This window comes from Trachypithecus francoisi, unplaced genomic scaffold, assembly GCF_009764315.1.
Source record: "Trachypithecus francoisi isolate TF-2019V2 unplaced genomic scaffold, Tfra_2.0 Lachesis_group17, whole genome shotgun sequence".
Taxonomy (NCBI): Eukaryota; Metazoa; Chordata; class Mammalia; order Primates; family Cercopithecidae; genus Trachypithecus; species Trachypithecus francoisi.
Window position 1 is genome coordinate 86387495 of NW_022681462.1, and position 24394 is coordinate 86411888.

The window sequence follows — 24394 nt, forward strand, 5'->3', positions numbered from 1 at the left end:
CTAGGAAGCATGGCACTGGCATCCTCTCCTGGAGAGGCCTCAGGATGCTTCCAATCATGGCAGAAGGCGAAGAGGAAGCAGGCTGTCACATGATGAGAGGGGGAGCAAGAGAAGGGGAGATGCCACTCATTTTTATTGTTTCTTGAAACAGGTCTTGCATTTTCACCCAGTCTAGAGAGCAGTGGTGCGATCACATCTCATTCAAGCCCCAGGCTCCTGCCCTCAGTTGATCCTCCCACCTCAGCCTCTTGGGTAGCTGGAACCACAAGCATGTGCCACCGTGCCCAGAAAAAAAAAAATTTTTTTTTAGAGATGGGGTCTCACTGTATTGCCCAGTCTGGTCTCCAATTCCTGAGCCCAAGTGACCCTCCCATGGCAGTCTCCCAGAGTGCTAGGATTACAGGTGTGAGCCATCATGCCTTACTCTTAAACAGCCAGCACTCTCATGAACTGAGCAAGAACTCACTCATCACCAAGGGGATGGTGCTGAGCCATTCACAAGGGATCATCCAGGATCCAATGCCTCCCACCAGGCCCCACCTCCAGCATCGGGGATCTCATTTCAACATGAGGTTTGGAGGGGTGACACATCCAAACCGTGTCAGATGGGAAGCTGAGAAAAGTGACATCTGCCTCTGAAAGAGTTCTGGGAACGTCACTGGAGGGTGACTGCCAGGTTCACTCATGCTATCAGCCCCACCTCAGTCATTTTTACTCTGAGCATAATCACAGCCCTCGTTGAGAGGAGCCACCATCCCTGTTGGTCTTCTTTCTAGAAGTATCTCTTATGTACCGATGTACAGCAATGCATTTACATTGTTAACTATAAAAATGACACCAACACATGTAGAAAGGCCACCAGATAGAATAAAGGAAAATGTATCCCTCAACGCTGACATACTTACTGGCTTGCTTTTGGAGCGTGCTTTCTGTCTCCAGGTGCTAGCACTTTAGGAGAGTAAGCAGGCTCTGTTGGGGGACTCTGAAGACTGGTCACCCCCCACATACGTATCCGCCAGCACTTGAGCTGCGCTTCTGCGTCACCACTCCATTTATGCTGGGACTGTGGTTTCTTTGTGTGTTTTTATGTCTTTTCCATGTCTGGGTCTGGGTTTGCCTCCCCTGAGAGACTGTAAACTTCTAAAGAACAAGAACTGTGTTGTCTCCTTTTATAGGAATGTGTGTTTCATTAAAAAAAAAAAAAAGGAAAAGTAAATTTTAAAAAATATTTCTTGTCTATGCCTACGATGTTCTTATTGACTTGAGGGTTTAGACAGTGTCTCTGAAAATTGTCTGGCAAACACTCCCTGGCCCCGACCACGACCAGCTGGTTGATGTAACCCCATGGTGGCTCAGTCACCACGTCGCAGGAGCTGTGTCTTCCTCTGCCCGGGAACTACCTGTCCTGTGTGACAGCAAAATGCAGCAGTTGCCAGCCGAGGACCCACAGGCAGGATTCCCTTGAAGCCGTGGGACTTTGCTAACAATGCATCTCCCACATTGAGGCTTTTCAGAAATGTGATTGAAAATAGAAGTGTGGGTGCAGCGTTTTCCTCCCTGCCACATGGGAATATTCTGGGGAGAGAACTCACCTTGAAGGAGCATCCTTGCTGGGAGTGTGGTAGAAGGATCTTCCCCTGGAGCCAGAGCCCCTGCCAGGCCCTGTCAGCCCCGGGATGCCCACTGAGCTCTGCTTCCGTGGGCGCCCTGAGAAATGGAAGGCAGCGGTCCTGACTCTGGGCTAAGGCAGGGCTTCAATTAAGCCAGAGAAACACGATTTATTACCAGCATGTTTTCAGTTCCAGGCCGTGCCTTGAAAAGGTCACCTTATATGAATATTTAGAAAAAGCAAGATCATAAAATAAGAGGGACTTGGTATTTTGTTTATTTTTTTAGAAAAAGAAAATTCAGGCTCACTGGTAACTTAACAATGGGCAAACTCCAGCACTTTTTATTTAACCTGCATTTACCCTTTAAAAATGGGGAGGAGGTTTTAGAACTGCATTTGAGGAGACTTTCTGTGTCCATGGGATTTTACAGCGTTTGAAACCAGGGCAGTGAGCCTTACACCCGGGACCCGAGGTCCACTTGCTGACTAAATGTCCATTAAAACAGCAAATGAGGAGGCCAGGTCTGCTTTGAAGAGCCTAGCCTGATTGTGTTGTATTTGTGTCAGCTGATGGCTACTCTTTTCATTAGGGGCTTTTAACCTGTAGGTCACCTTTTGAAATACACATTTGATTGAGTCAGTTCTTCCTTTAAGACCTCAATTGGCTTCCCTTGCCCGGGGAGAAAGCTGGGCCCCGACCCTCCTGCCCCAGCCCCTTGAGATCTGGACACAGCCTTGCCTCAGAGCTCGGCCTGTCCCCTCCCCTCCCCTTCTGTCGTGTCTTATGTCCCATTCCAGTCCCATAGTGAGGGGACTTAGTGGATTATATTGTAGGATGAGCTTAGTTAAAGATTAAACGAGTATGTTTATTCTTTATTTCACAGAGTAATTGTTTTAAAAAGAATTTTATTTTTACGCTTAGTAGAATGGATTTTATTTAAACCCCCAGGCAGCCTCCATTTAAATCTGTCTATAAATTATATAGTCTTGATGTTTTTGTATAACTTTGATATACATTCTTTACAAAATCTCGATTTTATTTTTACAAGATGAAGATTATACATTTTAAAGCAGTTATTTCGTCAGCTTTTCCTGTCTCCTTGTATAATCATATCAGAGGACTGAATAATGATTTCGTTATTTCATTTGCACAGTCTCTGGTGACTGTTAAGCACTCTGCTTGTAGTTCCTCTGTTTTTTGCTATTCCTCTGTTGTTGCATTTTTTTCTGCACTCTCTCCCCATGTTGCCCAGATCTCTTCCTCAGTGATTTTTTTTTTTTTAATTTTGTACAACAAATATTCCTTGGTGCCTCCTGCCCACCATACACTGTGTCAGGTGCCAAGTGTAGAATGCAAATTAAACAGCCAGGTTGTCTACTCCTTGGCACTTGGCATGGAATTCTGTGGAGCCTTTCCATTAAAGAGGGCTAAGGGCTGTTAGCTGAATTTGACAACTTGTAGAAATAGGAACAGTGGGTGGGGATGGGGTAGCATTTATTTTTCTCGCATCTGCAACCTCTGTGCAATCAGTTTGTCATCTCCGAAGACAAATTCATTGTGATAATAAGATCACTCTTTGATGTCTCTTGAATGCGCCCTCTTCTCAGGCCTGGCTCCTTCTGGTACAGCTGTTGTCTTTAGTTTCTTGCATTATCAATAACAACATCTTGGCCCACCCATAAAATTGTCCCACTTCCGGAATCCTTGACCTCTTGTGACCGATTAATAAATCTCTGTAAAAAAGTTACCTAGAAATATATTTTATAAATACTGTGTATTATGATTCAGAGTTACACGTCGTGTCTAAAGTATATTCTACAGCTTGAACCTATTTTAAGTTGAAATAGTTTTGCTAGGTTTGGTCGGTTGATCGTTACTGTTGTTATCAGCATGGATTTGGTCTGTTGTTAGTGAAATTCTTTGTTAAAAACACAAATAAATAAGTAGAAATCCAGTTAATGTAAGATATTTTGGGTTGTGAATTTTATTTACCTTTCTGCTTAAGAACTTCCCCTGAGGACAAGCAGACAAGTTTGCCATTGAGTGATGAAGAAAAATGGCAGCTGAGGGATGGTCTCCTGATTTTTTTTTTTTTTTTTTTTTCAAGACAGAGTCTCCCTCTGTCACCCAGGCTGGAGTGCAGTGGCGCCATCTTGGCTCACTGCAACCTCTGCCTCCCGGGTTCAAGAGATTCTCCTGCCTCAGCCTCCCAAGTAGAGTCTCCTGATTTTGTAAATTCTGCCATGTGGTTCATTTGTTAGTCAGCCACAGTTAGGCACTGAATTGTGTCTCCCCAAAATTCACATGCTGAAACCCTAACTCCCAGTCCCTCAGAATGTGACTGTATTTGGACATAGGGCCTTTAAGGGGTGATTAAGGTGAAACCTGACTGGTGTCCTTATAAAAAGAAGACACACAGAGGGAAACAGAAATGTGCATGCAAAGAGGAAAGACTGTGTGAGGACATTGTGAGAAGGTGGCCACCTGTAAACCAAGGAGAAGAGGCCCTGGAAGAAACCAAACCTGCTGACACTTTGATCTTGGACTTCTGGCCTCCAGAACTGTGAGAAAATAAATCCCCATGGTTTAAACCACCCAGCCTGTAGTATTTTGTTATGGCAGCCCTAGCAAATTAATGCAACCACCAAGCCTGTTGCAAAGGATTTTTCTTCCAAGCAGATTCCTGTTTGATGGTAGGAGCCAGTATCCTCCCCGTTGTTGTAACTGGAGGGGGCCAAGGCAGAGAAGACTGCCGACCGGCCTTGGGCCCTTGGTGCAGTGGGGCAGTGACAGCAGTGGGACCGAGAGGGAGCTACCTCCACAGAACCCCCAGCATGCCCCCCATAGCAGCTGAGTGCTTGTAGAGCGGTGCCAGGAACCCAGGAAGATGCAGGTGGAAACATTTGTTCTAGAATCCTTGGAGCAGTGATTTGGGCTGTGCTCAGGAGTGTTCATTCTCTTTTTCATGGATCTTCACAAAATATCCGAGAACTAAATCTGAAACTTCTCTAGTAAGGCCACGTGATGCGTGCGTCTAGCACCCACGAGTGAGGAGCCGGAAACATTCTCCCGCGCCAGCTCTGCGGGGTTCTGGCTACTTGTGCTTGGGTGTAAACGCTCGCATTGCGTTTTCTGTTCCTGCCACATTGCATGCTTCAGCCTGAATGCAGCATTATCGCTGCTGTGTGAATTTTTGACAACTTATTTATGAGTATTAAGATTCTGGAGTCTTCCCCCACCAAAAAAAGAGGGGGGTAGCTACGCCTGCACTCCGAGATGTTTCCAGGATGGCAGCCCTCGTGGGGTCCAGTCACCCAGAGCTGGCAATAGATGCTGTCTCCCTTGTGCATCCAGGCTGGGTTGAAGTGTGCTGATGGGGACTTGTGGAAACAGCCCGGTAGAGGGAGAAGAAAGGTGGTAGGGTTGCTCCAGGTCACACAGGCCACCACAGAAGCAGGCCTGGCTACATGAAACGGAGCAGGGTGGCGGCATCTCGAGTGTCAGGGCCAGAGCAGCAGAGGTCGAGGCCTTCTGAGGCCCCTCCCCATGCATCTGCTGAGACCCTCCCTTGTTGCAGGCCCTGTGCCTTCCCCACCCTGGGGTTGGAGCTAGAGGCATCTGGTGACAGGAACAGGAGGAGGTTAAAGTAATCCATGCCCTGAGTGAGTGCAGAGTGCAGAGTAACCCTCACATGCACAGTGACTGGTGTAAGATGATGTTTGACCAATGCTGAACTCACATGGACTCTGAACCCGGAGGGGCCAGGTCTTTGGAGTCTGGAATGACTAAGGCAGGCCCTTCCTGTGAGAAGTGGTGGCTTTGAGCTGTGGAGACCTGGAGAAGAGACAGCCAGAGGTTCTTAATTCTTTCCTTCATCTTCCTCTCCTTTAATTCTGTCCCATTAAGGGGTTTTGGCATGGTTCTGGGGCCCTTCCCCTGCAGGACTGCTGCAGTGTGGGTGCTACTCCTTTGGACCCATGAATCACCCCTCGGCCCCTCACTTTGTGTTCCCCGAGGTGGGGGTGCATCTGGAATTCCCTGTTCTGCTTTTAGGGCTGTCACAAGGATTGTAACAGGGTCCCGCTGGTGCTGGATGGCCAACAATACATTCCCAGGCTCTGAAGCACCAGGAACAAGCTCCCCGCAGTCAGATGAAAGCTCCCCTCCTTGCCTGGCAAGACCTATTAGCTGGGACTCTAAAGAAAACGTAAGGCTGGGTGCGGTGGCTCACGCCTGTAATCCCAGCACTTTGGGAGGCCGAGACGGGCAGATCACAAGGTCAGGAGGTCAAGACCATCCTGACTAACACGGTGAAACCCCGTCTCTACTAAAAATACAAAAAATTAGCCGGGCGCGGTGGCAGGTGCCTGTAGTCCCAGCTACTCTGGAGGTGGAGGCAGGTGAATGGCATGAACCCGGGAGGCAGAGCTTGCAGTGAGCCGAGATCGTGCCACTGCACCCCAGCCTGGGTGACAGAGCGAGACTCTGTCTCAAAAAAATAAAGAAAGAAAGAAAATAAAGAAAATGTAAGGATGCCCGCTCCTGGGGAAAAGCGCGAGGGTCAGCGAGTCAGTAACGGTGCCATGGGCGCCCGTGCACATCTGCAGGTGGCCGCCATTTCCCCAGAGAGGGCCTGTTTGAGTCACTCATTCAGCAGACACCAGGGACCTACTGGAAGCTCATTTATTCAGCTTGCCCACTTGCTCATTAATTTAACACATTTGTATTGAATGTCTGCTTTCTGCAAGGCACTGGTGCTCCCACTGGAGCTGGGCTGGCAGACTGTTTCTATAAAGTAAGTATTTTAGGCTTTGAGGGCCATTTTGTCTCTGTTGCAACTACTCAACTCTTGTAGAACAAAAGCAGCCATAGACAATACGTAAACACATGGGTGTAGCCTTGTTCCAAGAAGACTCTATTGACAAAACCAGCTGCATTTGGCCCACAGGCTATCGTGTGTTGGACCCTGGACTGTGTACAGAGGTAATCAGAAGTGGACATCCTCTATCTACCTAGAGCTTATGCTGTAGGCAAGGAAGACAGGAAATTAATCATACAATCACAAACAAATTATAATTACGAACACGTGTTCTCATAGCTCTACAGTCAGGATGGTATGTGGCAACCTCAGGTCAAGAAAGGCTTCCCTCAAGAGTTGCTGCTTTTGTTGGCATCTGAATCAGTGTGAACCAGGTGAAGAGAGAAAGAAACGAGCATGTGGAAACACCCTGCAGTACAAGTGCAGCATCCCAGGAATGGAGAGAAGGCCAGTGGTCATAGCAGAGAGAACAGGGACGGGGTGAGATGAGGCAGCAGAGGATGTGCAGCTGGTGCACGCATGGTCTTGGAGCCATGCTGTGCCTCCAGTCTTTATCTGAGTCTAATGAGGAAGGGTAAAGCAGAGGAGAAACAGGATCAGATTTGCACTTTGCTGCAACACGAAAACAGACTGGGGAAGAGCAAGCAAGGATTCAGGAAAACCAAGTGAAAAGACTGTTGCAAGAGAGGACAGCGGTAGTGGGGAGGTAAAGAAGTAGCTGGAGGCAAGAGGTATGTCGGGGGGGGGCAGTCATAATGGACTGGGTGTGGAGGGAGAAAGCCTCCACAGGATGGCTCCTAGGTATCAGGGTTGTGCCTGATTAGATGGTTACATCTAGATATAAAGATGGTTGGTGTGCTGTATTCTGAGACAGGAAGCACTGGAGAAGCCCAGAGTTCTTTGACTTGTTTGGGTGAGAGGAAGAGGCATGATCAGTCTGAGTTGCCTTTGAAACATCACATTAAAGGTGTCAGATAAGTAGGTGAGATGTACAGATCCGGAGCTCAGAGGAAAGGTGGGACTGGAGAGAATATGTTTTGGAGAGTCATCAGCATATGGAGGGTGATTGAAGCCTTGAGCATGGATTAGATCATCCAGAGGAGGAAGAGAATGGAGTAAAAAAAAGAGAAGAGGACCTGACAAAACATCCTCCAGGAACTCTGATGTCTAATAACCAGGGAGGCAACGGTGATTCTGCAGAATGGAGAAATAACGACCAGTGAAGCAGGAATAAAAATAGGAGATTGTTGTGTTGTGGAAGCAAAGGGAAGCAAGGGCTTCAAGCAAGACTTGCATTCAGCCTGTGTGCACAGGCACTGGGAGACGGGCCGCAGATGCCCGGTGACCATTGTGACTGGTCAGTGCATGCACTGTGACTGTGGTTAGTGCCTATGCACTAGCAGTTGTTAAAAATCTTGATTTTCATCCCTGCTTTCAAGGAGTAGCCACCAGTGTTGAAAGCTTCTGGGATAGCACACAAGATTAAGAGTGGAAACCGTCCATTGGATTTAGCACCATGGAGGTCACGAGTGAACTTAACAAGAGCACTTTGGATAGCGATGGGCTAAGAGGTGAAGGGAAGGTGAGGAAGTGGACGGGAGGCCTAGGCAGCCTTTCCAGAAGTTTCACCATGAAGCAGAGGCGCTAAGCAGGACAGGTAGAGGAGAAGCCGAAAGGGTATTCTGGAGTCAAAATTTTACTTTAAAATATTGAAATGATGAGAAGTATTTGTTCAACATACCTACTGTGTATTTATTCAGTTAGCAAACTCTGTATCTCATTCATTTATTCATTACTTGATCCAACATGCCTATCTCAACCTTGAGTAGGATATTTATTATGAGCACTAAATTTATTTTATTTCATTTCCTTCTTTCCTTGTCAACAGCCATTTATTGAGCATATATTATTTGCCAAGTACTGGACCAGGTCCCAGTGATAGAGACATGAATAAGTTATAGCCTGTGTGTTCACGGGGCTTATAGTTTTTTCTAGTGCAGTGGTTCTCAACCAGGGATGATTTTGTTCCTTTCCCCATCCTAGGGGACACTGGGCAATGTCTGGAGATATTTTTGTCATGATGTAGTGGGGAAGGGATGCTACTGGCATCTAGTGGGTGGAGGCTAGAAATGCTGCTAAGCATCCTACAATGCACAGGACAAGCCCATTACAAAGAATTCTCTGGCCCCAAACAAGAATGGGGTGAAAAGGGCTAGATTAATATGTGCATGTGGTAACTGCAGGAGCTCAGAGGATGGGCACTTGGACACACAGTGGAGCTGGCCAAGCAGAAGATGAGGGACGGACAAGACAGGTGGAGGCCACAGGTGTGGAAAGGCATGGAGCCGTGAAGGGAGCATCGTGCAGACTCAGGAGCTTCCAGCAGTTCCGGACAGAGGCACCGTGGCTAGTAAGGGTGGAAGTTTGCAGAGTAGCTGTGGTGGTAAGGGCGGAAGTTTGCAGAGTAGCTGTGGTGGTAAAGGCAGAAGTTTGCAGAGGAGCTATGGCCACAGATACCGTACCAAGCGTCTTGGATTTTGTTTCTGCACTGAGGCCACTAAAGGATTTCAAATGAGAGGAAACCAGGTTGGTGTCTTAGAAAGATCGTCCCGTTGGCCGACAAGATCAAACAATAGTCACCAACATCTGTTAAGAATCAAATCTGTGTCCAGCACTTTTTTGAGTACTTTATTGTATTATCCTGTTTAATCTCCCAGCAACCCAATGGAGAAAACACTCTTGTTATCCCCATCTCACAGCTGAAGCGACTGAGGCAGAGGGGTTGGGTAGCTTGCTTGACATCACATGAGTAGTAACTGCAGGGCCAGGACGTGGCTCCCAGACTGGGCCCATAAACAAACATGAGATGCCCTGTGGTTCTTTCTGTCTCCTACTTTGGGTCTGAGCTCTGGGACCAGATTTGAGCAGCCACAGGATCTCAATTCATAATTCATATGTTTCAACATTTTTGCAGCTGCTCTAAAAATTCTATACCTCTAGCCTTAAAGAGTACGGCCTTGAGGTAACCACTTTACTTCTTCTTGATTAGGAGTTCTCGTGTAGCTGTTAATTTTTTAGGTGCTCTGGCTGCAATGCCCCATCAACAGAGAAACACTTGAGTGAAGTGTGCTGATGGGAAGTCAAACCCACTTTTTGCTGCCTAAGCCTTTTAAGTGGACCTGGTATCCACATGTGACCCCTCTATCTTATATGACTCATGCTGCCTTCTCTGTTGGATACCCCATCCCACTATCCAGTGTACCCCTTCTTTATCTTTGCTGGGGAGGGGAGCGGGAAATAGATGACTTTGCCTAATAAAATGTAAAGTAGGTCTCAGTGCACAAAGCTGCATCATTAGCCAGTGAAGATCCTGCTTTTCAGGGTTTTTAATTACAGTGGTTCCCCGCTCCGCATCAGGAGGCCCTAATGAGAGGTGACACCCCCTCCTTGCCCAGGACTGACGGCCCCTAGGGAGAGGGAAATGGAGATTCCCAGGTATTAGTTCGGTGCAAAAGTAATTGCGGTTTTTGCCATTTTTTTTTTTTTTTTTTAATGACAAACATGCAATTACTTTTGCGCCAACCTAATAGAAGGGGCTGCACCTGTGTTCCTTCCACCCATGAGAAGAGATTTTTGTCTGAATCTCAGCTGCTCGAAGAGGCAGGTGACTGACAGGTGGGACTCAAGGATGACTCCCGCCTGGCAAATTTCAACAGCACTCCTCCCATTTGGAAAGAAGAGCCCAGACACATTTTTATATGTATGTAGGCTTTTAAATACATGTGTCTCTCTCTTTTTTAAAACAGTGGCAGAGTTCTGGCAAAGCATAGGAAATGCTACCTGGTCTGTGATCTGGAGGGAGCTCCCTCCTGAGAGGAGACAGGCTCTGTGCTACACTGGATGGCTGGCCTAGCCTACTGCAGGTGGGTTCCTTGAGGCTGGTTCACAGCCCCAGATGATCCCCAGCTGACAGAAGGAGCCCCAGGCTGTGGCCTCTGTCACTAGGGAATCTGTAGGGGAAGCCAGCTCTGATTTCTAAGCTTTTTCCTATAATGATTCTGTGGTAGGATAGAGAATTCTCTGGGCTTCCATTTTCCCATCTGCAAAATGTAGTGGTTGTTGGACTAAAGACCTTCTAGTGTCCCTCGCGGCTTTGACTGGTGGATTAAATTAGACCTTTGACAGGATAAGGACTGCCCATCAGTGCTAAGAAAATTAATCTTATGCCCAAACATAAGGCAGTTCCCCACTTTCCCAAAGAGAAGCTTTCCAAAAACTTTTTAGCCAACCTGAATATATTAAATTTTTTTGGAATATAGATGCAACAAAAAAGTATACTTACAATGTTTAACTATTTTAGTTTCAAGTGTTAAAAATTACAAACTATATAAAATGCTAGCTGGGCATGGTGGCTCGTGCCTGTAATCCCAGCACTTTGGGATGCCCAGGTGGGAGGATTGCTTGAGCCCAGGAGTTCGAGGCCAGCCTGGGCAACATAGCAAGATCCCCATCTTTGATTAAAAAATAAAAAATAAATAAAATATTAATTTAGAAATATTTCCACTTATAGTTCATGAGTAATTATTCAAACTTGTTCTGGGCAGCTTTGCCTCCCATGTATGTTGTGTGTGTGTTTTTTTTTTAACGTAGTTTTTTTTTTTTTTTTTTTAATCACTAGAGTGACTTTTTGAGTCCTCTGATGATTTTTTGGAATGTCATGGTCCTTACTTTCATCCCAGCTTTTGAGAGATGGCACTTTTTGAATGTGGGGATTAGACCTTCCTTGGGAATTCTATCCCAAGTTGAAGCAGGTGTTTTTGGCTTTTTTTTTTTTTTTTTTCATTTGTTTATAGGTAAATCTTCACAGTCTCTTTGCAATAATTTGTTATGATTCTTGTTAAAGTGACCTTCAAAAATCTGTTTATAATAACATACAGACACTAAAGTTTGTTACTACATCACATTTGTGTTTTAATGAGAGTCTTCTTACTGATATAGAATCTCTCAGTGCATTTACTGGAGATCTTGGATAGGAAGCAACACCTTGTTGCGGGCTAATGAGGGAGGAGGGAAAAGATGGCAGAGACACAAAAATTACTGTACAAAATTATCCTTTAAAACCCCTCAGCTTGTTGTATTGCATGCATAAGCACTTCTGTAGTGGCCGTTTGGTAGCCTATGTCTGTGAATGTAGGCAGAGGTCTCTTGATGGAGCCCAAAGACAGAAGACCAGGTCTTCTGCTGAGTCTTTTGGGCCCCGCAAGAACTCTGACCAACATCCGTCACCACTTTCCAAACACAAGAAGCTGTAAGCCCCTTCTGACCACCTTTCTGCCAATCTGCTGTTGGGCTTTTGTGTCGTTTAATGAGCATAGAGTCGTTTGGAAATACGCACTGCACTTCACAAAAAGAAATAGTAATATAATCAGAAATGATTATATTTCAGCACTTCAGCACTATTGCTACTATTAATGTCCATTATCACTATATTACCTGAAATGTGTTTAACAATCACAGTCACTAATCAAGGTGCCTGTCCTGGAAAATGTGTATTCTCTCCATCTGGATCACACTATGTATTGTGCTGTTACTGTTTTAAATTTTTTTCAGATAATTGGAACCTGCTACTTCATACTTTGAAAAGTAATGTAGCGGGTGAAGCCCTGAGAGGTTCAAAGCCTATGCTTCCATCAGGGAAATAATGCAATTTCCATGCAAAATGATTATAATATTATTCAGTGATTACATGGGGGTGGAGGGTAGTCTGTTTTTGTTAGACTTTTGAAAGTGGCAAATTGAATTCCATCCAAGTAATCAGAGGTTATGAGTTTCCAGCACAGTGCGTTTGCACTTGTTGGAAGCTCATTTCCCCAGGGTATCTATCTGCAAGCCTGGAGCCCCCAGAGCCTTTGCTGACCACTTGGGACAGACGTGAAGGGCCAGGGAATTAATTCCCCGCCAGCAGCTTTCAGCCCATGATAAAGGGGAGGTGGAGGAAACACTCCAGCTGCCTTCGGGTGGGATAACTCTGAGACCCCCTCCTCCCTGTCTCCCACAGGTCCCCAGTGGGTGAGATTGGCCCCACTTGCCTGCTCATTTGGAGCAATCTGTGTTGAGTTCCTTACTCCCTCCCTCCCCACTCCCCTCCCTAAGCTTTCTGGAACCACTGTCCAAACAGAACACTAGCTTCAGATCCTCATCCAGGTTCTGCTTGATAGGAGAGGTACACGTGGCCTCCCCACTTTCCCCTTCCCCTTTTTGAGGGCATCCAGGGGCCTCTCTGGATCCTTCTTTCCTATAACCCATTTTGTGGAGGGTTCTTGGCAGCACCCAGAAGTATTTGTGTTTTAAGGCATCGTCATTCTGAAAAATGAAAAGTCTGAACATTTCTTATGGTCAGGAAGTTGATGGGTATAATTTATTTTTCCCACCTCTTCTCTTAATTATTATTACTCCACTCAAGTGAGACAAGATGACTTAATCCGGGCTGTATTTAAAATGCCCATAATCAGTGCCCTCATTCTGAGCATGTATCTATGTGCTCTTAGATAATTTATGTATAATTTTAATAGATTCGTCAACAGCAGCCCTTCCTCATCTAAACAGGCTGCTTGCAGACAGATCGCTTAATTTGCTTCTCAATGTTATTTTTCATACATGGTTGCTGCACGGCCGACAGATAGTAGATGATCCCATTACGAACACATTTGACACGGCCTCTACTGTGGGGATGAGCAAACTCAAGGTCTCATGCTGTGGCAGGCAGGGTATGGCCACCTCTCACTCAGAAGGGTCGGATCCCAGAGAATTAAGCCACCAGGAAGGTGCTGAAGCCAGTCCCGGCAGCGTTTGGGTGCTGATGGGAGCCCTGGCTTCCTGGTAGAACAAACAGAAGGCTGTTGGTGCTACACCCATCTCCCAGCCACGGCTTCACCTCGCTCCTGCCTCTCACCTGCTCACGCCTCTCACCTCCTGCCTCTCTGTGTGTGAGGGCACCTAGCAGGCAGGCTGGAGGTGTGGGGGCATTCATACTGCAGAAGCAGCCCTCTACCAGCAAGAGGCGGGAGGCAATGCATTAATACCCCGGCTTCCTCGCCTCGTCGTGAGACAATTTCAGGTGCACTCTGCATGACTCTCAGAGGGTTCCCAGCAGGACAGAGCCCCAGCTGGCCCCAGTGGTGACCCCACAGCGAAAGCGTCCTCAGCTGACTTCTCTCCTGGCCTGTCTCACACCCTAGAGCTTCCTTGGATCAACTCCCAAAGAAACCACTTCTGTCGAAATCTTTTTTTCAGGATCCACTTTAGGAGGAGCGCAAATGAAGGCATTTGCCCCTCTGAATTTCTTCACGTTGATCTTTCAGGCGTCACCTTCCTCCAGGACCCCGCTTAAGCCCTGCTATGAAGTTCTCTTAGTCCCTCTGGCCCAGAAACTCTCCTCCTCTGGCCATCTTCAGTCCCGCTAGCTTAGTTAACTTAGCCTGCACCATCAGCAGCCTTGTCTGTCCCCTGTTTCTGCATGTGGGTGTGTGCTGGGGCAGGTGCCAACCCCACCACCTTCCTGCTGACTTGCACACGTGTCTCAGAGGTGACGGTGCTCACCTCAGTCCTCAGTCTGGAGTGCAGACGAGACATTGAGCAGGGTAAAGGATGGGTGGCCGGATAATGCCAACAGTACACTCTTTAAGGGAAAAAAAATAATAGAGAAGCGCCTCCTTCCAAAGACTAATGTGAGTGCTGATGGATTACTTGCACCATTTCCGTCCGCTGGGGTAGTTGCGAGATGAGTGCATTGTGTTCCAAAGAAAAAATATTCTGTAGATGTGGTAATCTTCGCCATGCAGGCTCGTGACAGAGAGAACCACATCAACTTCTAAATTTTCTCAATGGAGTGCAATGTGTGTAATGTGTAATAAAATATAAATAAGCCTTTAAGAAGCATCTATGTGTTTCTTTTTATCAACCTTTAGATGCGTTAAAGCCAAGTACAATTTTATATGAATTCTAGATGATATGTAGTATTTTTATTTGCTAGTTCATTGCTAAATGTTTCATATAAAACTGAAGAGGAAAAAAATACACAGTCCCACATATAAAAGAAGAAGCAGATGGCTAAATGTGACCGTGGGAGAGAAGCAGTGAATGGTGTAGGTTCAGAAAGGAGGCTCTCCCCTACCGTGTACGGGCCCGAGATGGAGTGGAGGGAAATTTGTGCATGCAGTTACCTGTGTTCATTAGCTGTTTGTTTCCGCTGTGTTAAAGCAGGCCATTAGTATTCATAAGAATCTACAGGTATCTTTGTTATGGTTTTTTTGTCTTTTAAATGTACATATGAATGAGTATGTATTATTTATAGATGTGTTTGGATTTAGAAACATCAAGCTTGAAAAATAATACAGCAAGGAATATTTGATTTAATGCTCACCAGGGAGGAGAGGGGACCAGGACTTCCTGCAGGAAGGAAGACTAGGTTGGGATGTTATCTGACCTTTCTGAGGGACTTTCCTGGCAGCTCTTTAGTGACAGTTACACTGTAGAAAGATCTTGGGTGAAAGAAAGGACAGTGGCTAGAGAGTTAGGAACCCTCTTGTCCCAACCCTCCTGCTGACTGGCTGTGGGACCTGAGCTTGTCACTCACCCTCTGCTGTCACTCAGCCTCTCCTGTCACTCACCTTCTCCTGCCTTTGGTGACCCTGCCTGGATTTGGACATCAATTCCTGCCAGGCCGTGGCTCCATGATGGGTACCTCCGTGCTGACTGCTGCTCGGCTGCTGGCCTCCTTTGCAGAAGAGCAGTCAGGGTGGTAAGCCGTCCCACATGTGTCTTCAGATGGATCACAGAGCCATGGTGCGATCAAGCCACTTACCTACACACATTGGTAGAGACCAGGAAAACAGAATTAGCTTTTCATTCTATTTCCAGCTCCTAGGATCTTTCCACACTGGCCAAGAAAAGCAGAGTACTTACAGAAATTCCTGGTTAATGGCTTCTTTCTGCCTGGGTATGGAGAAACATGCCTGTCTGTAGTTTATTTTTAAATGAATAACTCATCATATTTGGGTAAAAAGTCCTGTAATCTCAAAAGCCTTTCTTTCACAATTTTTTTGTTGTTGTTGTTCTGAGAGTGTAGAAAACAGCCTCAGATCTATTCAATAAAATAGCTTTTTTACTGAGTGAGGAAGCAATGCCTTTTAAGACCCACTTGTGTTGGGGAAGGGGTTTTCGGCCACTGGCTCTGTAGGCTTGGGCTCAAAGGAAAGGCAGAATCATGAAATAGAAGTTGTAGCAACATCTGCCCGAAGGCCTGGATTTTGGTTTACCAATCACTGGCTGCAGGCGGGGTGGGAGCAGGGGCTCTGTGAAGGCTGAAATTCAGGGAGAGAGCTGGAGGGAGCAGAGAGTGGTCGCTGACCAGTGTGAAACCAACCCAGGACTCTTGCACATGTGATCAGCCCATTGGTTCTACCACCTTCTGAGGAAGACCCCTCTTCATTCATTTGTGCCCTCCATGCCCACTTCTTTGGTAGGGTGGTGGAAGAGAAGGCTCCATCTACTGTGACTCCCAACTGTCCCCAAGGCGCTGTAGGGATTTTGTTCTTCAGTGAGCAGGCATGGTCATTATAATGGTTATTGCTGCCATGTGTCTGTGCCATGGACTATGTTAAGTTTCTTTGTTATGGTAGAACATTCAAGTCTCAGAACAACCATGGATGTTGAGTGGTATCATCCCCATTGTATAGATGAGGAGCTTGAGGCAGGGAGTAGGAGTGGAGGGTGGGCAGACGTGGTCATTGCCATCAAATGGCAGAGCTGAGATTTAGACCCAGCTCCCTCAGATTATAAATCTTCCATGCTCCTGACCGCTATACAGGCTGAGCCAGCCTCTGAACTGGTGTCTCCGAGACTAGGATGGAAACCCAAAATGAAGCTCGGGTGGTGCTGCGCAGACCAGGAGCGAGGCTACAGGATTCAGACTTGGGAGAAGACCTCTGCATCTCTGTAAGGGGACCAGCAAATCATGAAGTCTAATAGCCCATCTTGTTTTACCCTGTGAAGCCATTCTGTTCCTATGGCTCCTCTTCAAAGCTATCAAGAGGTCATGCCTTAAAGGGGTGGGGCTTAAGAGATACCCCTTGCCCCCAGCATCAACAGCTCCGTCTGTGGACCAGACTGGCTCATTCCAGACCCTAGCAGTGAGCTAGTGCGGTGCCTGTTTCTCCTGTCCCCACGGCCGTCTCTCAGCCCCCCGACACCGACAGCTTCCGTCTGGCTAGAGGGCTCGTGGTGTTTTCTGATGTGGCTGGCTACTTGAGTGCTTGGGGTGCAGGTCACAGGCTCCCCTGAAGAATGGGGCAAACAGTCCCAAGGCTGATCACCAGGGAAGTGACAGACCTCTGACGAGAAACTGGAACAGGGAAGGCAGAAGGCAACAGGGAAGCCCTACTCTCTCTGGGCTCTGCTTGTGGCGTCCAGACTTGAGGTGGCCTCTTTCCTGGGTGCGAGTTCCTGTCTGGTGGATGCTGAGGTGATGTCGCCCCCTGGACTTGGGATGGACCTGACCAGGCCCCCGGGGCCCTCCTGGAAAACCGGCCGGGAGCCAAGTTGTCTGGCTGCATGTTGCTTTCTTCTCATTGCTCTCGCCTACTTCTTTGCCTGTTATTTTGTTTTACTCTGCCAGACTCCAGTCAAGTCTTATTTAAATGTTATAGCCTGGTCCCAGGAGTGTCAGGGAGAGTCGAGGAAAGCTGTGTCCACAGTGGAGTCAGACTTTTAAAGGGGCAGTGCCCCTGAAGGCACCAAGGCAGCGGGAGTGGAGCCTCCATAGATGTGAGTGGGCACTGTGAGTCTCCGGCGCCCCACCCACGTGGTGACCTGAAGGGTGTTGGAGAAAAGGCTACTGTGCGTTGCTCAACACCCACACCCGCCACAGTCCAACTTGGGCCGGCAGCTGGCCTGCCCGTCAGGGAATCAGGGATGTGGGCACCTGCCCTGCCTCACGGGGTTCGTGTGGCATCTGATGAGGGAGAGAAGATGCAGGAGCACTCCATGCAGCCCGCAGCACCAGGCAGAGGCGAAGCGTCCTTATGAAAAGCTGAGATTTATGGGTCTGAAGGAGAAGCAACATCTGGGAAGGAATTATTGCAATTTACAGGGAGGATGGAGGCCTGTTTATAAGAGCAAAATCTGGAAGCAATGTCTGATTTTTTTAAAAACTGGTTTATATTCCAATCATGAACCTGTGGTGTGAACATCTTCCAGATGTTCAAAGAAAAATTGTGGAAAATGAGTTGAACTGTGGAGGCAATTTCCTTTTTTGAACAGAGCCTTACTCTTTACTGAGCATCTACTACATGCCAGGTGGGTCCTCCCTGCGGACATCTTCAGTGCTGCTGTGGGTGAGTCAGGCTTCAGTAGGTCCAGGCTTCTTTCTCTTCGTCTTGTGGAAATGCAAGGGTCATCCCAGTCCTGCTTCCAGTGATGGGCGAATCTATATTAGCTGGTAGAGTGAGGGTGGGGGGATATTTGCCAGCACTGAGTGGCAGGACTGAGTTGGGTGAGTTCCAGTTCATTTCATTTTGGGGGGATCTGCTGTGTATCAAAATTTTAAAAAAAAAAAAAAAAAAAAGGTTTTAAGAGGATTTTGGTTTGCAACTTTTTTTTCCTGAAACCTTTCATGCTGGCTGTCTGATAGAGTCATGTCATGGCATAACTTAGGATGCAGTCCAACTATGAACACCTCATTTTCTCTATCTTCCCATTCTCCTTGCCCCAAACCATCCAAGGGAACTAGGAGATGGGCCCCTTTGGTGCTGTGCTGGCCCAACAGGGAGCCTCCTTGGGTGGCACGTGTGTCCTTATTGTGATAGTCTCCAGTGTCTTGCCTGGAAAGTTTCTGTACTCCAGAGAGTGCAGGAAGAAGCCTCCAGGGAGGAGTTTTCAGGAGGAGAAGGGTGACAGCAGGTGGAGGCCCAGGAACAAAAGCCCAGACAGGAGGCACAAAATCCAGGCTTCCTGTTCAGGCTCCCTCTTTGACGTGCTGTGTGACTTTGGACAACCTTTATTTCGCCATGAGCCTCTGTTCCCTCATCTGTAAAATGAGGATTACAAAAGTAATCAACTCATAAATTTGTTGGAACAGGTAAATGAGAAAATAAGAATGGGCTAGGCTTTGTAAACTTCGAGCCTTATGAAAACATTGTTACCTCTCAGTCGGTCAGAGTGACTTCTGCAGACACTGTCTTTCTTTGAATACATGCCTACAAAAAGCATGCCAGGAGATGCATCCCTACCAGCTGAAAATAAGTAATGGATCTCATCAGTGGCCAATTGTGGCTCCTTAATGGAATAGGCAATCTCCGCGTTGTGCTGGGTGGACTCTCATGACTTACTCCATCTTTGCATCTTCACTCTCCCCTTTAAAATGCAGTGCCTCCCGGACCCCGGCTCATGAACTGTCATGAACCTGATAGATAAACCTTCTGAGAGTGTTTATTTTTGTGTTGGCAAGAAGCCTGCAGGCTTTGGTGAACCCACAGTTGATATTATAATGGATGGATGGCCTGTTTTTCTCTCGTCTTAAAAGTAAAAGAATATGAATGAGCGTTCCCCTTGCAGGACACATTGGGAGCAGGCATTCCTGCCCAGGGTCAGAGGTGCCGTGGAGTCCCATACCTGGGCTGACAGGAGGTTGGGTCGGGAGCCGGTTTCCTCCCTGCAGTTTACAGCCTCTGGTTGCTTTGTTTTCTTTTCCAAGGAAGAAAGACTCTTTGTTGCCCAGTTTGCTGAGGGGTGCTGAACTTCTGGGTTCTGGACCCATAATTGGAGAGTGTGGTTAAGACCCTGGCGGGGCTGCTTTCTGATCCTGTGTCAAACTGGAGGCTCCTAATTGGTTTCTCCTCTCTTAAGGCAGTTTCTCTCCCCAAAAACATGATGTATTTTATAAAGAACTAAAAAATCCTGGGGCCCTTGTTCATAATTCTCTTGACCATCAGTTTGGTTCATGTTGGGAACTTTCTTTATTTATAGACTTAGAGGTAAAATGGATCTCAAAATTTTTCTCTAGTTTCATTTTGAAGCTCTCCCAGCATTTAACCCAAATAGCCCATTCAAGGGTCTTGCTTTCATATTGGTCTTAATGCCTTGTCAAAGTCAATTAGCATCTCCTAAGTACCTTGGGAAGCTGAAAGTCCTAAGACCCCTTTCACAAGCGGTGACTGACTACCTACTGTATTTTTAAAAATAAATTAGAGCCCTCTGTCCTTTAGCTTTTACGATTTGTTTTCCTTAAGACTGTAAGCTGCCCTTTGATGAAATTAGTGGAAGGGAAAAGGTCAATTTGGCCAAAGTGTCACAAATTAAGCCCTGAAGCAGTCTCTTTATCCACCTGGAGATAGAAAACCATACCTACCTCCCTGTGAGTTCCTGGGTTCATTCCTGGGATTCATTTTCCCAGGCCATGATCTTTGGAAACATAAGATTTTACAATGTTAACTTGGGAACAAAATTATTACTAAAAATTGGTTTCTAGCAATTTCTTTTGAAATCACTTTTAAATACCATGTATCTCATTAGAGTGGGACATGCTTAGGTGCCTGGATATAGCTTTTAGGCCTCCCAGGAAGGACAATAATGAGTCAAGGATCGATTATACACCACCACGCGACGGGTGCTGTGGACCAGATTCCAAAAGATACTGTCTGTTAAGCCCAGGGTCTAATTGCAAGGTGTGGAGTTTTGGTGGATGGGAAAAGAACAAGAAAAGAAAGATGTAAAAAAATAAATAAAATCACTAAGGCATAAACTGATGCCAAATGTGAACCGAGAACAGTTAGAAACCCTTTCAAGAGAAGAGTTTCTGGTTGGGGTGGGCAAAGATGTCGGGAAGCAGGTGCTGCTTGCCCTGGACTTGAGCAGGTGATGGCACTACTGAGATAGTGATGCTGAAAAGGAGGAAGAGGAGGAGGATGTCATGGGTTCTCTAGTTTTAGCACTTTGGGAGGCCGAGGCGGGCGAATCACAAAGTCTGAAGATCAAGACCATCCTGACCAACATGATGAAACTCTGTCTCTACTAAAAATACACAAATTAGCCAGGCATGGCAGCGTGTGCCTGTAGTCCCAGCTACTTGGGAGGCTGAAGCAGGAGAGCTGCTTGAACCTGTGAGGTAGGGGCTGCAGTGGACCGAGATCACACCACTGCACTCCAGCCTGGGCAACAGAGTGAGACTCCATCTCAAAAACAAAACAAAATAAAAAAAAATTATGTGTCTTGGGGCCGCTCTTCTCAAGTAGTGTTTTTGTGGTATTCTCTGTATTTCCTCAATTTGAATGTTGGCCTGAAAAGAATGGGAAACAGAGGTTCCTAGGAGTTAAAGAACTTACCTGCTGTCACAAAACTAAGTGTCAGTGTTAGAATTCTAATTCAGATGTGTCTGATTCCAGGTTCTTGCTTTTAACCCTCTTTGTGAATGTCTCCATTGGGGTCTTGAAATAGACATATTCAAATGTGTAATTGGAAGAGAGTTAAGTAAAATGACTATCCACAAAGGTGAATAGGCACAGTATAGAGAAACCATCATAGCGCAGTGCCCCCGGGCTGATGATGGGATGGGGGGAATTACTGCCTTTGGGCGTAATGGTCAGGGGAGGGAGCTATTACAGGAATCCAGAGAGAGAGCCTTGTGGAGCTCCTTGTTCCCCAACTAGAGCCATGACCTGCAGGTGAGGGACAGCCTGCTCATGAAGACACAGAGAGGGAGGGGAGCAGGGGAACCAACAGCCACCCCCAACCCTGTCCCCAGTCTCCTGCTAGTGTCTGCATTGCCTGAACCTAACCAGAAGTCAGAGGGTCCAAAACCTGAGGGATGCTCTCCATACAGGTCAGGTGAGCCTCCCAGGTCTTGCCTGGGAGAGGTGGGGAAGAACAGGGTGGGGAAGATGAAAGGCAGGCTGAGAGGGGCCAACACAAGACACCCAGTGCAGTCTGTAATAGCCAATGGGTCATTCACTTCCAGACCTTTTCATCAGCACATGAGGAAAAGTCCCAGAGAACTCAGCTGTGCATGAGTTTATTTTTGTTCAGAACTGTTTCACTAGCCTCCCCTAGAGGTAGGGACCATAGAGAAGGAAGGGCAAGGCCACTGTCATCAGGACAGGCATAGACAGCCTGTGCTTCCTTCCCACCACTGTCCCTCTAGGCTGCAGTCTAGCCTATAGCATATTCATTTGGCACAGCCTGGAAAGGAAGTGGATTAACCTGACATGAACTCTGAGGGTTTTGGCTCAAGAAATTGGGAACCCCTTCTAAAGATGGCGACTGGGATCTTTGGGCTCACAGTAGCCTACAGGGCCCTACACAATCAGGATGCTCACCGCTCTGGCCTCACCTCTTACCAGAACCTCCCCCTGCCAGCCACAATGGCTTCCTTGGTGGTCCTGGAACATACCAGCCATGTTCGCGCTGACTCTTCCCTCTGCTTGGAACAGTTAGGGCCAGATGCCCACACGACCTACTCCTCATCTTGAAGTGTGTGCTCAAATGTCCTCCACTCACGAGACTGACCCTGCCCACCCTATTTAAACTGCACCACAGGCCCACCCACAACATGCACCCTACCCTGCTCCATTTCTTCTCTAATAAATTGCACATACTACCTTCCAAAATATGATACAATTTTCACTACTTTTTAAGTGTATTGTATATTCTTTGTTTCCATCCTCTAGAATATGAGCTCCCTGAGGGCAGGAATATTTTTCTCTTTTGTTCGCTCATGTATTCCCAGTGCCTTGAACATACTGCCTGACACATAGAGGGAATCAATATTTATTGAATGAATGAATGAATGAATGAGATTCTCAAGCACCTAAAAATGGTTTGACCTCTATCTCCTAGACCTCTCTCTTCACCAGCACTTGTCTGCCAAGGATCTTTCCCAGAACGACATCGATCACCAGTATTGCCAATACCTTGTGGTCAAAGTGATCGATTTTTCCTTGTGCTTCACGTGGGCTTGGTGGAGGAAATGTACTTGCCACTTTGGTTCTGTGTCAGAATTAAATGGCGACCTTGGCTTATTTTGCTTCCCCGCAGAGGTTATTTCTCAGTCGTAAAGAGAACATTCCATCCTTGGGAAAAATAATATTTTTGCCACCTTCAGCTTTAAAATGGCTGTTTGATATGGCTCACGTGCGTCTCTATCAGCGGCCGCTGGAAAAGCTTAGGTTGAGAGGATCTGAGAAAGACTCGTCGCGTTGTCAGAGGGAAGCTGGCCATAAGGCAGAATGAGTTTACAATAACTTATTTACCTGTCCAAATCCTTCATATCACATTAAAGCTTTCCCCTGCTACCCGGGACTCTGGAGTGCTAAGAGGAAAAAGGAAAATCAATTGATAATGATATATTCGGTTTAAAAAAATATATTGATTCCCAGGTAATGACAGTTGTGCGTTTTGCAGTGGGAGATGCCGTTTCCCGTCGTGAAGATGGCTTTCTCATAGATTACATTTAAAAGAAGGAACCAGGAGTAGCTCTGCCTCCCCGTCATAGATAGCCTCTTTGTCCCAGGCATTAAATCTATAATTTAAAAGAAAAAAAAATTTCTCCCCAGGAAACCTATTCTTTGCCTCCTCAAGGTCTTCTTGCCCATTGTGTGAAAACAGTAATGATTTGTTTTTGTAATTCTACAGTTTGTGTCCTTCTCAGTATTAGATTAAAGACTTAAATTTTTTCTTTTTCCCCATTGCTGGAGTTTCTTAGTTTGGATTAGATGGAAGACAATACCATTGTTCTCTCTCTTATTCAGTGTCAGTGGCTCAATGGTGGGGATTAGGGCTGTGTGTATTCGGAGGATGGGCAAGGGATGCCTCATGTCTGCCACTAGGAGTACTCTGCTACCCACGTAGCTGGCCGTTTGTGCACAGCCCGTGTGAGATAATCCACAGTATGCAACTCAGCATCGGGGACATCTGAGGCAGAGACTAGCATCCAGTTAGTGTGGGGACACCATCCACCTGGGATGGTGGAATTCAAAAGAGATCTTTTTGCAAAAAAAGAAAAAAGAAAAGAAAAAAGAAAGAAAGGAAAGAAAGGAAAGAAAGAAAGAAAGAAAGAAAGAAAGAAGAAATTAGACCTTTTCCCCACCCCTACCCCACTCTTTTTTCCTCTCTTTCTAGACTATCTGGATTCCTGGTGATGCTCACGCTTTGCTAAGTGTTGGCGGCCATCGAGGTTTTTGCATCTTGGGGACGAATCCTGAGCTTGCCAGAGACGGGCGGCGCAAGGTAGGTCTCTACTCGGCTCACTGGAAATAAAGTCATCAGGCCTGAGCATAGCCAGCTCTCTCCTCTCACGCTAAATGTATGGGGGAAGGGGAGAAAGCGCAGTAGGTCCTCTCGCCGTCTTCCTCAGGGCAGTTTTTACCACAGGCGTGTGATCAACCGTACTGGGGCTTAGCTAAGCCATGTTAGCCTCAATCCTTCTAGAATCAACCAAAGAGAATATCTATGATGCTTTTTTTTTTTTTTTTTTTGGAGGGACAGTCTCACTGTGCTGCCCAGGCTGGAGCACAGTGGCGCAGTCTTAGCTCATTGCAATCTCTGCCTCCGGGTTCAAGCGATCCTTTCACTTCGGCCTCCCAAGTAGCTGGGACTACAGGCATGTGCTATCATGACTGGCTATCACGTGTGCTATCACGACATGGTTTCGCCATGTTGGCCAGGCTGGTCTTGAACTCCTGATCTCAGGTGATCCACCCACCTCGGCCTCCCAGAGTGCTGGGATAGCAGGCGTGAGCCACCGCGCCGCATCAAAGAATCTCTGTGACACTTTCTTGCTTACCTGGGCCTTGGCTTTCTCCAGGAGGTTAGATCTGAGGATGGCCAGCAGCTAAGTGACCTTTAACCTCCTTAAAAACTGTAATTAAGTTTTATAATTAAGTTTTATTATTAAAATATATTATTAAATATGAAA

General features: G+C 46.7%; 1 protein-coding gene across 3 annotated transcripts in view; it reads left to right on the forward strand.

Annotated features, from left to right (window-relative positions):
- KLHL29 (kelch like family member 29) overlaps nucleotides 1–24394 on the forward strand; it is a 325792-nt gene that overhangs the window by 63545 nt on the left and 237853 nt on the right. For 2 of the 3 annotated variants that reach the window (XM_033176397.1, XM_033176399.1), the window contains exon 2: nucleotides 23599–23706. The exons of the other annotated variant lie outside the window; for it this stretch is intronic. The gene's annotated coding sequence lies outside the window, so the exon portion shown is untranslated. The remainder of the gene's footprint in view (nucleotides 1–23598; nucleotides 23707–24394) is intronic. 3 annotated transcript variants of the gene reach the window in all.